This window comes from Prinia subflava, chromosome 14, assembly GCF_021018805.1.
Source record: "Prinia subflava isolate CZ2003 ecotype Zambia chromosome 14, Cam_Psub_1.2, whole genome shotgun sequence".
Lineage (NCBI taxonomy): Eukaryota > Metazoa > Chordata > Aves > Passeriformes > Cisticolidae > Prinia > Prinia subflava.
This window is the reverse complement of record NC_086260.1, coordinates 6,365,455-6,379,018: the sequence shown is the minus strand read 5'-3', so window position 1 is coordinate 6,379,018 and position 13,564 is coordinate 6,365,455. Positions and strand designations below refer to the sequence as shown.

General features: G+C 43.1%; 1 long non-coding RNA gene across 19 annotated transcripts in view; it reads right to left on the bottom strand.

Annotated features, from left to right (window-relative positions):
- Window positions 1-237: 237 nt before the first annotated feature.
- LOC134558028 (uncharacterized) overlaps window positions 238-13,564 on the bottom strand; it is a 95,332-nt gene continuing 82,005 nt past the window's right edge. For 16 of the 19 annotated variants that reach the window (XR_010082267.1, XR_010082264.1, XR_010082269.1 and 13 more), the window contains one exon: window positions 10,968-13,550. This is a non-coding gene — a long non-coding RNA (uncharacterized LOC134558028). Of the gene's footprint in view, window positions 1,372-6,338; window positions 6,506-10,967; window positions 13,551-13,564 lie in introns of those variants that run through there. The other 3 variants (XR_010082254.1, XR_010082258.1, XR_010082259.1) reach the window with 2 other exon arrangements.

Sequence of the window (13,564 nt, the reverse complement as noted above, 5' to 3'; positions counted from 1 at the left end):
CAGGATGAGAGGATGGCATCTCTGCAGCCCATGTTGCCTCTGATAAGTCTGCTCAGCCAACAAAGAACAGAGGCTGAACTGTGAGTGTTTTTAAGGAACTTCACACAGCCAGACCACACTCCTAATGCTCCACCCCACAGGGGTGAGCTGTGGGCTTCTCCCCTGCAGTAATTTATACTCTTTGGGCAGGTGAGACATCACAGTAATTGGGTTCAGCTTGGATGGGACTCTGTGGGGAGCAGCCTAGACCAAGCTGGTCTCTCCTAGAGAATGAAGAAGGCCCTGTCTCAGTGTCACTCTGTGATCCCCGGGAGGAGGTGTTTCCAAATGTGCCTTTGGAGCCCTTCCAGCTCCCCTGGCTGCAAGAGATGCACAGGGGCAAGGAGCTGCCCCTCTCATCTGTGCCCCAGGGAGAACTGTTAGTCACACTCACACTTCCCAGGCTCTGCAGCAGATGCAGGGGGTACTGGTTTGCATCCACTCATGCACCCAATGCACATCCCAGGCAAGATGTATGATCTGTGCAAAATATTCCCAGGTGGGAACTGGCCAGGGACTGGGGCATGATCTGCTCCCAGAGCAAGCAAGTGGATGGGTGAGGTGAGATCCATCCACAGTCACCAGCAGTCTGGGTTAAAAGAAGTGCCTGGGTTGTCACAGATTGCTTCCTCATAGTCAAAATGGGTAATTTCTTGAACTTATTACAAAATTTAATTAAAATAGTTTTAAACTTTTTTTTTTTTCATTTTACAGCTCCCATTTCTGCCTTCTGGGATTTTATTGGCTCAGCTCTCTTTTTTTATTATTTTCATTACATATTTCTGTCCTTCTCCATCAACTATCACATCTTTTTTTACAACACAGTAAAGCTGAAAGTGGGCTTTGACCCATGTATGTCATGCCTTTGTTAGCAAAATAAAACTGGAAAAGCATCTTTCAAAGAGATTGTATAAAGGGCCACTATGTATATAGCACTAACTTTCTTTAATCCACAGCTGAGCACTTTTTCAAAGCCAAGAAAAGGAGATGCAGACTTCAGTACTTTTAATAATTCTCCAGCATCACAAAATTCACAGAAGAAAATGCTAGCCCCTGCAAACACCAGACTGAAAACACACCAAGGCGAATCTGATGGTTAGACAAATCTGATGGGGTTTTGCTGAGCAAGTCAAACGTGCAGTTCAAGGTTGGCTGAGCATCAGTATTATGTTCCAGTCTACCTCTACTGTCATATATTTAATCTCCAGTAATTAAACTTCCAAATGAATTCATTTCACAAGAGCCACAGTGCATGGAGTGAATCGGTGAGTAAATTTTCATAACCTCGGAACCACCTCTGGATCGGGGTGGAGCTGCTCCCTGTGCAGCAGCCTATGGAGCAGATAGAAATGTAACTGTCAAAACAAGGGCAAAACTAGAAGAAAGAGCACAAAGAACTCCTCTGGCTCAAGGTTTTCAAGTTCTTTCCTATTACTAAAACAATATTTTTAGAACTCACAAGGGCATATTGTTTTGCTGCAGCCCCTGGTTAAAAAAAAAGTAAAAAATGTAAGGAAGCTGGTTAGAAACTTCTGATTAGAGGTAAAACATATCAGTGATAACATCTGGCTACAAAGTGAGAATTCATAGCATGATAGGCATGGGACTCCTGACACATGGATTGTTTGCTTTGGTGAGATGAAATGAGTTATTCCATGGTCAAACCCAATGCAGACAGGTACGGGCAGGGACTGTGTGTCATGCACTCCCAGAAGGAAGCTACAGAAAAGAGCCTTGCATGGCTTGGTCTTTTGGAGAGTCAGAGCTGTAGGTAGGCAGTAAGGGTAATGTTTTCACCAGTGGTGCAGAATGGCAAACCCAAATAATTTCCCTCCAATGTCCAGGAAATCAGCATCATGTGACAAGCAAGGCCATGTAGTGCTAATGTCTTATGCTACAATTTTTATCCATTCCATGTGTTCCTTTATTGAAACTTAGAAACTCAGTTACCATTTATCAGCATTTTCTTATTTCATTTCTGGACACTGCTTACCCATGAATTATCCATCCTTTTCATCTTGCTGAAGAGTTGAACCCTTTGAACTGTGTTCTGCAGCTCTGGTTCAGTTTTACCATTCATTCATCAGTGTGAAGTTAAACAATTACTAAACAACTTGGGTAGCTGGCAAGCACTGAGGAAGCAGGATCCATTTCTGCCCGGGGGGAAGAAAGACTCCCTACAATAGCATGGCCTTTGTCTTGCATCTCATAGGTGATGCTATTGATGTGAAGGTTCTATCACATTGTGTGCCAAACCACTTGAGCTAGTTTCAGGTTGCAGTTCCCCCCGGGGTGTTTCCACTCAGTGTTTAAGATAACCAGATCTGCTCTCTGTCCACTCCCAGCCCGGACTGTGCTTAGTCAGCTCCCCAGTCTTGGCAAGCTGAAGCGAGAAAGTGGAGTTGCACTCCTTGCCTAGTTATTACCATTTTATCAATGATCACTCCTCTTAATGCTGTGGAGCACATGGCAAAACAATGAGCAAATTGCATGTTTTCCTGAGGTGAGCAGAAAGCAGTGAAGTGACTGTAAAACACAGCACACCGACTGTCAATACATTGTGCTTACATCTGCAGCACTGCTTTAATTCATGACCACAGAACTGCTGATTGCCTTGCTGCAAGGAAAAGGACTCTGGGGTGCAGAGATGCAGTTCTGTTTCCCACACATCAGGAACATCAGGATTCTGGGATCTGATCTGAGTCATGATCATTTTTTTTTAGAATTATCTCAACATTTCCCACTAGGAAACATGGTGCAAATAACAGTGATCTTAGCTTTGCTTTGTAGACCTTTAGACTTTTAGGTTTCTCCCCTTCCCCTCACCTTTATTTTACATTGTTATTTTGCATTATAATTCATATTTCTGGCTTTTTTGCACTTTGCTGACATGAAATATCATGGAGGGTTTTTTTTTTTAAGAGTTTGATACCTAGTGGAATGACTACAGCAAACTACAGCAGTACTACTATGGTTGAACTCAGTGATCTTAGAGGTCTGTTCCGACCTTAATGATTCCATGATTCTATCCTATGACTTGGACTGAGGCAGAACACCAGAAACTGAGTGTGAAAAGGGGCCAGTCTGCCAACAGCCCCTCCACAGGCACGGCTGAGGAGGCAGGGCTCAGAAAGCAGGATTGGAGATCTGGCCTGGGGATGCTATCCAGACCTTGTGCTTTGAGGAGATGGGAATGGGGTCTGCTGGGAGGAGTTTAGGATTTTGTTGATTTAACCCTCTCAAGCTGTTTAGAAATAACATTTCCTGTGCTTAAAACATATCTCTGCTATTCTTGTGTCCCATGTTTTTTTATCATTCTTTTTTTCTTTTCCTTTTTTTTTTTTTTTTCCTGGTTAATGAACTCTCACAAAATGCCTGGAGGCACGTAACTACTCTAGCATGAAGTTTTGGGTTTAAGGAACAGGACCTTGGGGCCCTTCTGCCCAGGAAAAATGCCAAATAAAGGATTTTAACTTAAAGGGTACCCAGGGGATCCAGAGATTGTAGCAGCATCAGTTACCAGACTGGATTTCTCCAGCAAAAGCTGCTGGAGAAGCTGAGCAGTGCTGGAGAAACTCAGCAATGCTGGAGAAACTCAGCTTGGCAGATGGGAAACTGCTCATAGGGTATTCATGTCAAACAAGTGTCACATAGGGTAGGGCAACAGATTCTGCAAAGATTTTATTATAGCACACTGAGTCTGGAAATTTAAAAGGTCATAAGGAAAATACCTTAATTTTTCAGGCCATTACCAAAGGACTTAATCAAAATTCCCTGTAAAGAGCCTGAAAGCACCAAGAAATCCATCACCTGAACTCTTTGAGCTGGGCTTATTGATCATCAAAATCAAAACATTCTTTTTAATTTAAAAATACACATGCAAGTACTCATCTCAGTGCAAGAGACCCAGGTTCAAGTCCTTTTTCTGCTCATTACAGGGTTGTTTTTTTATTTTTTTTCCCTTCCTCTGTCTGGAATTGCTTAATTTGTATAAAAAGCGAAGCATTCATCAGATGAGAGCTCCTGCCAGTCTAATCTGGTTGTTGGGGTGGCAGCTGTGAGGAAAGGCCCCTGCAGGTCTCCAAACCAGGCTCATTTCTGGGGAGTGTCACAGCCCCTCATCTGCTGTGTCACCCCCCACTGCTCCCTGCCTCTCTGAGCCAAAAATCTGTCCCCAGGAATCCCTTCCCATCCCGGCACCGCCGAGCCCGGCACGTTCCTGTCCGTCTGCATTGAGCAATGAAGAGCTGAGCTGACTCACCAGCTCTAGGCTAAATCAGCACAAAAACGAGTTTATAGTTTCATCCTATTTTACATGCAAGCTCAAAGGCATCTTGGAGTATCTGCTAAAAGTAGGTGTGTCCATTATTTATTAGCAGTTAGTATCATGTATCAGAAACTGCAACAAAATAGGCTTATTGTGTATTCTTGCCCCATCTAATATGTTTTTATTGTTTATTTTGATTTTAGGAAAGAAACACTAGGGGAAGATTCACCAAATTAAATGTTTGCCAGTGTTTTCACAGAAATATTTGCCACTGGAGGTCAGCTCCGCATTTCCAAGAGTAATTTAATAACTCAAATCTCTTATATCAAAAATCTCTCTGGACTCCTTACAGACCAGAGAGATGTTCATAAGTCATTTTAAGAACATCAGCATATACTTTGAAGATGACTCCAGAATCCCCTCTGTGCTATAGATTATTGTTGGACAAATTGTCCCTGAATCTATTTATTTGTATATACTTCTTTTTTGCAGTGTTATGAGAAAGCATTGGTTTATCTAGTTAAAAGTGTCTTGCTGTAGTTACACAACTGATGTTTGGCAGAGCATAGCAATACTGACTGAGAAAACAATGGAACAGATTAAAAGTTACCTAAGAAAAATTCCTTTACTCAAAATTGTTTAGTGAAACTCTACAATTTAAAACCACTGTAATATCAGAACAGATACTATAAATGATTTCACTCAATCTCACTGCTCAGAATGCCTGAAATGATGATCTGTGCACTCCTTGAATGCCTTTTGCATCTTTCAATGTGAACATTATTCTTTTCTTGTGAATGGAAAAAAGAAATTTCACCCAGGTATTCTCAAAAAATTGACAGCTGTGACCCAACAAGAGCATGAGTGAGGAAAACCCTGACCTAACTCATTTTGTTGTTCAGAGTGAGGAAAACCCTGACCTAACTCATTTTATTGTTCAGTCAGAGTATCCAGGCAGGAGCCAGCTGCTGTCCATCCTTCCTCATACCTACAACATGAGTTAAGAGTCACAGTTCATTTTCTTGCCTGATCCTACAGCATGCTTAAGCACATCTAATAAATATTTCTCCTAGCTCAGAGAATACTAACGTTTATTCTTGCTTTAAGAAAAGATTATACCCTCTAAGTACACCCTTGCATGGCTCTGGCTGTATGCAGCTGGATTGGGATGAGATGTCTGCAGATTCTGGCTGGAATAACACTAATAAAACAAGAATCCAGAAATCCTGCAGTTGCATCAGGAGGCAGCCAGAGGAAAACCCAGCACCTCAGATGCTCCCCGAGAGGTGCACGGGGGTCTGTTCCTCCCACACCAGCAGTGCTGGGTGATCTGGGCAGAGCTGTCTTTGCTGCTGAGGTTGAGCTTCTCAGCAAGGCAAGGACAAGGCGAGTTTTTCTGGGGGAAGATTGGAAAGTGTTTGTGTCCCCGGATAGTCTGTGGAAGTGTGTGGGTGTTTCTGCTTGCTTTGAGGGCTCGGTTCCACGAATACTTAGGCACATGTGTAACCAGAAGGGACGTCCAGAAGGAGCCCTGCAGAGACAGACACTTCCAGCCTCTCAGCTGCAGCAGGATCCAAACAGTTTTCCACGAAATCTCAATTGCTTTTCTTTTGTTCAAGCCACAAAAATAGCTTTCATTCTGGCAAGTCACTGCCCGTGTAGCAGCTGAATTAAACTCAGTTTGAAGTACAGCATGTCCTTCCCCTCACAACAAAAACTGCCCCAATGCAGGTGAGAGATTTTGCACTACTAAATACTGCCTGGCTACTAATGTAAAAAACAGAATTAATTCAATGCCAAAAAGTTGTGAGAAGGTTTGTGCAAAAGCAGCATCAATAATAGGGACTGTCTCATACCACGGCTAATTTACAGCAATTTCACTTTACATTCTTTGGCCAGCACTGCTTATTGAATAATTAAATGGCCAGATCACACACAATCAGATTCGGAAGCTTTGAATGTGAATGAATATCAGTTTCCCAGTTCTGAAAGGAATTTAATAATGAAAACTTCTACCTACTGTCCAGCTTACCATATTCTGGAGAAGGCTGAAAAGCTGTGATATCCATGAGATCATCTTCCTGGTACTTTTTCCAGAACAGAAGGAAACCTGAGCTATTGCCTCATAGGGGAACAGGAGTTGGGATGAAAGCCCCCCTCTTCTCATCTTCACATAATGAAGCTTTCTAACTGGGATTCCTATGTCATTAAAACAGACACATCATTAAACCAGACACTTCATTAAATTCGGAAACACATTTAAAACAGAGAGTGTGGGATAATTTCCTGGAACTATAAAGAAAACAATTATGATTGTAACAAAAGAAACATTTTCCACTTAATATTATTCAGTATGCATTGGATATCTGGTATTTAATATGCATTGTACACAGTGCTTTCTGTTGTATAAAGACACTGTGTTTCTCAGCATATAAACACTTAATTGCAATAATGTCTCACATTTCAGCTGCAAAGCTAGACACATATGTTTTCTGAATGTGTCAAATAAGCAAGACACCAACTAGCCTTGGTGTACTGAGAAGAATGTGTTTAAATCACATGCCAAAGTAAACAGGAAAACTAAACTGTTGGTTGGGGTGTGTTTTGTTTGTTGTGGGGTTTTGTTGGGAATTTTTAAGCATCCCAATGTTTTATTGGAGCCGTAAGACATATTAAAATTAATGTATATGAAAAAGTGTTGATTCATCTACAGAATGAATTCACACACCCACCTGAAAACACTTGAAATTTTGAAGAGTGTCAAAGTGCCACTTTGCTCACATATATTTTTCCTTCTCCTGTTTATAAATCCAGAATGTGCCCAAATCAGTGACAGGTTTAGTTAGACTAAGTTTTATAGTGAGACTGCAGCAGAGACCCTGTTTTATACAGAAAGCCATCCTATAGAGAAGCAAGGCTGAGGCAGCTGCAGGAACTCAAACTTTGTGCCAAGGGGCTCCATGCAGATGAACAGTCAGGACAAAATACGGAGGAATTCCTCACCCAAGGCAATAATGCCCATCTGCAAAATTGTTGAACAAGGTAAACTGAAAGTTTCCTTCAGTTAATTATTCCTGCAGATGAATTTTCTTTTCATGAGTAGAGCACCATTCACTTTATTCACTCAGCTGTATCATGTCTGATAAACATACTTTTCCATCATACCTTCTGGGGCTTCTTTAAAGCACCTACAGAATTAAAGCCCAAACCCATGAATTGTAGAGCCAGAGATGGTGAGGAAAGCATCACCTCCATACAGCAGCCCAGGTTTGTGCCAGATTAGTGTCTGTATCACCATGGCTTGATGCACACAGAAAAGAAATTTCCTGTCTTGGATCAGGGGATGGGGGATTTGACATGTAAATGAGGGGAGGATGAAAGGGTAAAACTCCTAGGTACACACAACAGCAGGCCCATGAGTAATGAAGTTAGAAATGCCACTGGAGACTCACACTTCCAATGAATTGCTTCCAAAAGCCTGGTTTGCACATTTGTTGCAAGTACACCCTGGGATTGCCCTATGAAGGAGAAATACCTTGTCTTCCAGCCATTCCAAGGAATAAACAGTCTGGGATTTAATTCAGGCAGGTGTTGGCTGGTGGTGGATCTGTGTTCACCTACCAGCTGTGTCTGTTTACAGGGCATCTGCTCTGCTCAAACACAGCAGGGTGATGCTGCAGTGTGTGCTGTGGGCCAGCAAAACTGATGGGAGGCTTTCCTGCCTGCCCATCATCCATCCCTGGAAGACCAGTCTGCTTTAGAACATGAATTAACCCAGTTGGTGCCTATTGAGCTACTGCCTCAGACACAGAGGCAGGGTAATCGTGGTGAAGGATCTTAACACGCTTTGGGCAAGGCTGTTACGGTGAGCACCAGCCAGAACACCTGGCAGGAGATAACATCCAGACTTTTGGCTGAAAGATGGACTCAGAGACGGCCCAAGGGAGAGAAGGAAGGTCCGGACCAGCATTCCAGCACAAGGAGGCAGAAGTGCAAGACAACCTGTTTGAATTAAGATCTTAGCTGGACTGGGATGCATGGGAATTGTAGCTGCAGAGAAAAACAACATCCAGTGGTCTGAACTGTGCACTACCATGGGGATCTCCATTGCTGGGATTGTCTGAAGCCTGATCTTTGGCTTCTTGCTGTCAGATTCCTCTTGAAAACTGTGTTTCTTTCTCACTTTGTGGATGCAGCATCTGTCTGCTGGGAGGGGAGGCATCTGCATAATTAAGTGCAAATAGTGTTCTCATGATGCAATGCAGGCTCATCTAATACTTCCCAGGTACCCCCATCTCAAACAACTTGGCAGGAATTTACCAGTTGCAAGGCTGGGATTTAAGAACAGCAGTAAACTTGTGTGGTCCTGCAGGAGTGCTTGTGATGTACAGTGCTCTGATCCTGCCCTTGGGAACAGCTGTGCAAGTCCACACTTACAGCTGGGCTGGTATTTTGAAGGGAAACTTGGTTTAGTTTATGTGTTTTTCCTCCTTTTGCCTTAAGACAGACTTCACTTTAAACCCAAGATCTGTACATTTAGCACAGGGGGACAGTGCTGTCAACCCACTGCAAGTGGCTGCTTTGTGTAATCTTCAAGAGACTCAGCGTAGGAGACTAAAAAAACCCCATAAGTAATCCCTATGGGAAGTGTGGAGGAGGGCAGTAAATTATGTCAAAATGCAGGAGGGCCATTTAAGAGCAGCTGACTGGTTTGCTGGTTGTAGTTGTTCTGGAATGAAGACAGAACAAATTGTCACCAGGGCTATGAGATGAGGGATGTGCCTCCTGAGTATGCAAAGAGATCAAGAACAGGCAATTGTGTGATTTCCATCTCTCCCAGCTGTGACATTCCCCTTCTGCCACAAGCACATTGGGTAGGATAAGCTCACTTTTTAAACAAATGCTCACTTAATGAGCATCAGCTGTTTATCGCATTTTTTCTTGCCTTTTAGCTGGACCCCCAAAGCATTTTTGACTTTTGGCAAAGGGAATTGAGATATGTATTTATTTATTTATATAAGTAAAAATACAAGCCAGAAATTTCCCTCGTGATTGCTCGTCCCAGACTAAGTTCTTGCTGCTGCTGCTCCTGGCTCAGCCTTGGCAGGTGGCTCAATAGATTGATAATATGCTGCACAATCCAACAAGGAGATTTATCAATGAAAACAAGCCCTCAGCAGGAATGTTGAATCACTCTTCTCTAGTGGAATCAGCCTAAATGTAATCCTTTCATCCCAAGATAATGTTAGTCTGCAGATTTGGATCTGTCCTCACTGCTCCAGAGCTATTTATATCTTCCTACCTTGAGGGTTTACTAATTAGCAGCCTTCTTCCACACCCTTTGGTATCACTAAAGTAATCTCAGTGTAAGGAACTGCTTTTTCATGGTATCTCTGAGGGAGTGGAGAACAGCTGGAATCATTCAAAGTACAAGAGCTCTCCAAGAGCAGTGATTGAAGGATGGCAGTAGCATTGCTTACGCAAGTGAAGTACCCTGACTGTTTCAGGATGGCTGTGACTGACAGGGTATGAAAGATATTTACTCTCAGCTCAGTCCAGAATCAGTAAACAGCAGAGTGATAATCTGCTACACCTCTCAATCATTTTTTGTTCCCCCCTGCCCACCTTCCCATTTGCCTTGTCTTGTTCTTGCATAGGCAGAAGACTCTCAGCACTCGAGGGGCAAAGTAACAACAAAACTGGGACTTGAATATGAGAGTTTCAGGAGGGAAAGCAGCTGAGAGCTTGGTACTGCCTGCATGGAATTACTCAGTGATTCCCACACTTCACAAACCCTCTGATCCACAGTTCCTCACACAGGACAGCTGGGATAACATGTTTGAAAGATGGATTTTACACTGCTGAAGTCTCTTTTCAGGTAGTTTCTAATAACACAGTGGGTGTTCATTTAAAAAATAATTGCTTGCATCTTTTTTTCACATTACTGCTCCACAACACAAGCTACTTTAAAGGTCTGACATTAATGTTGCAAGCTCATTCTGCAAAGTTCCAAATTGGAGTTGGGAGAAAGTTTTCTCCCTGTTAAAAATGCGCTTCAGACCAGAGTGACCCTGATGCCATCCAATGGCAGCTCCTACTCAAAAGATGAGCCCTCATAGGAAAACTGGTGGTTTCCAACAGCCCCTTTGATATCTGCCACTAATTGCCTGCTGCTGCTTGCCTGGTCTCATGGCAGCCTCCTGCCCTTTGCTCCTTTGTGTTCCAGTTCCAGCCCTTCCTTTTGTTGCCAGTCTTTTGCTCCCCTTCAGCACCATTTTAGAGAGGTAATAAAACCCTTGTGCTGATAGAAAGAACAAGATACAAATGGCTGTGGGAGTCTATTTGTGTTTATAACATGAAGCCAGGGGAAAAGCTGTCCTGGGTTCTGTTTTCCAGCTGCAGCATAAATCCATCAGTGAATGTGTTACAACCACAGGAAAGAAAGCAGAAAGGTACCAGCAGACACAGCAGGACATCCACCAGCACCCTCTCTTAATTCTCCAGAAGTGTGAAAGATGGAGGCTTTCACCCTGTCTTGGTTTGGCAAGACAGGAATCTGTCAGGGAAAATTGGAGCTCTACTTGGAATGGAGAGTGTAAACCCCCTCCCTCCAAATTATGATAATTTTGAAATTAGGGGCTTTCAAGCTAAAATATGGGAATGGAATAACAGTTGTTTACTAGGAATATTAAAAATACAAATGCAGTAGTACAAAAAAACAAACAAGCAAATAAACAAAAGTCCTAGAAAATCCTGACAGAGTCAGAGATATGACCTGACACCCTGCTGTCAGGGTGTTGGAAGCAGTCCAAATAAGTCTTCCTGGAGTAACAGATGTTGTTCTGTGGAGTAGAGAGGATCCTGTAGAAAAAGGATCCGGTCTTCCTTCAGGAATCCAGTGGAAAAGAGGCTGCTTGGTGTTCCAACATCTCAGGTTTTATCTTGGTAGGAATGGCTGGCTCCCCCCTCCCTGGGTGGAGCATCTCACAATGGGATGGTGTAATGTGTCATGTCACTGGTGAGCCTTAATGGCCCATTAACAGAAGGGTGGACAGTGGTGAAAGAGATAAGAAACACTACCCCACCTGGTTTTAACAGCTGGCCTATTATCAGAAGGTATCCGCCCTCCTCCCCCCTGGAGTTACAAGAGATAAAGAAAAAAACATCTCCCAAACTGATTTCAACAGATGAAATAGAATACACTTTTTTTTGGTTACATAAACCAAGACACACCCCAAACTAGATGAGCTGTCATTTTGTTAGTTGGTAGGGACTCCCAGCAGAAAGCAAGCAGGGAGACAGTGTCAGGTCAGGAGCATTAAACACCTAGTTACATCTTTGAGCTCCTCCTCAGCTGAGGAGGCACCGGGGCACCTTGGAGCAGTGTCCTCATGCTGTTCTTGCTGCCCCTCACCTGGCTGCACAGCCAGCATCCCTGGGATATCATCCTGCTGGGTCTCCCTTCCTTAAAGCAGCTATTAATGGAATAATATCATCCATTGTAACAGCACCAGGACAGGCTAGATGGGGCTTTGACCTACTTGGTTCAGTGGAAGGGGTCCTTATGGTGGGGGCGGTGGAACAAGATGATCTTTAGGTTCCTTTCAATACAAGTCATTCTATGATCCTCTTCCAGCCACTCAGGGAGAGGCATTTATTAATGAATATAGAACAAACTTTCCTTTTCCAAGCTTGATGCACTAAGCATTTACCAAACTCAGCTCTATCTCAGGATGATAGTAATTTCCTTCACCAGTTTTCAAAGGGAAAGCTGGCACAGGTGGCTTCTCAGAACAAAGGAAAAGACATAGCAAGAATTTTTTTTTTTTTTTCTTTGGATGTTTCGCATGCAAGGCTGTGTTAAGTACAAAGCAGAGACAAGCTAAGAAGATTGTTTTGGCTGACACAGGAGTCCATCTCTGTTCTGGTGGAAAGAGATGACAGCAACATGTGCAAAACAGCCTGGCTGAACTGCAGTCTTAATGTGAGATGTTCACATCTCAGTAGACTTCAAGACAAATGGCCTTTATCTTGTCTTCCATATGGTTTTGCTTTCCATGTAGTAAGTGAATCATAACATTGGCTGAAAGAGAGCAACGGTCAGACTGCACCAAGCTGGGGAAGGAGGGAAGAGGAGAGAAAAATTTGGAGGGTAGAAAGAAACCCTCTATGGAGGATCCTGAGGGACTATGACAGGATGCAGTAATGAGCAGCTCAGGAGCCTGAAGAGAGCCTGCCCAGCAGATGGGGTGAAAGGCAGTTAATCTGGATGGGAAAGGATCATCTCCCTGGCATCTCTCAACTGGGTTTGGACCACTCACTGGTCATCTTGTTTCAGGCCACACATGTGCTTAAGCACATAGGTGGTCCAGGGTCTTGGAGGGAAGGTTACCTGTCACAACTGACATCAGCAGGATGTCACCGGGACTGTGCGCTCTCTGATGCTCTAAAGAGGCAGGAGCAACAGGGGAACAGGCTCAACTTCAGCATTGTGATTACATTACTAACTCTCACAGAGTAAGTTAGGAGCTGCAAACACAGTCCTTCATCCCAGCAATATTTTACACCTTAACATGTTAGTTGTCAAGGTTAAAGAGGTATGAAATACATATCAAAAGCCAAAGCAAATGCCCTCAGTGAGATAGCAGATCCACTCTTCAATAAGTCTTTGGTTTTATAAGCCAATTCAGCCCAGGTCTATTAAGAGCTCTTCCTGATGAAAGAGTGAGGGTATTTTCTCAGCTACAATCGTATCAGCCTGTACTCTGGGTTAATGGAGATAAGTACTACTGCCAGATTTTGTTCTTTCCCTGCATGTAATCTAATGCCAGATGGTTCTGAATGGGTATTAAATTCCTCATGTGCATGACCTCCCCAAGGTTTTTATCATTAGAACCTTAAAATAATTCAAGGAAAGCTTTCTCTAAGCCTTATCATAAACCTCCTAATGAAGAGCTGAAGTCACAAGGAAAATCCTTTCTTTAATTCCCATTTGGGTTTTTTTTCCTCCTTTATGACAAACAAACAAGAATCCAGAGGTGCTTTAAAACTCGTTTAGTAGAAAACACATAAAAAATGAGTGTTCAGGTGAACAGTTCAGGTTCCCAGCAGGGTTCAGAGATGTAGAAACTGAATAGCCATCTTCAGCCTCTAATGCACAGGCCAGTAACATCACCATCCCTCAAGGCACATAGAAGTTACTCTGTCAGTAACTGACTGTTTTAGTCACAGTGCAACATAACACCTGGTGGCAGAATA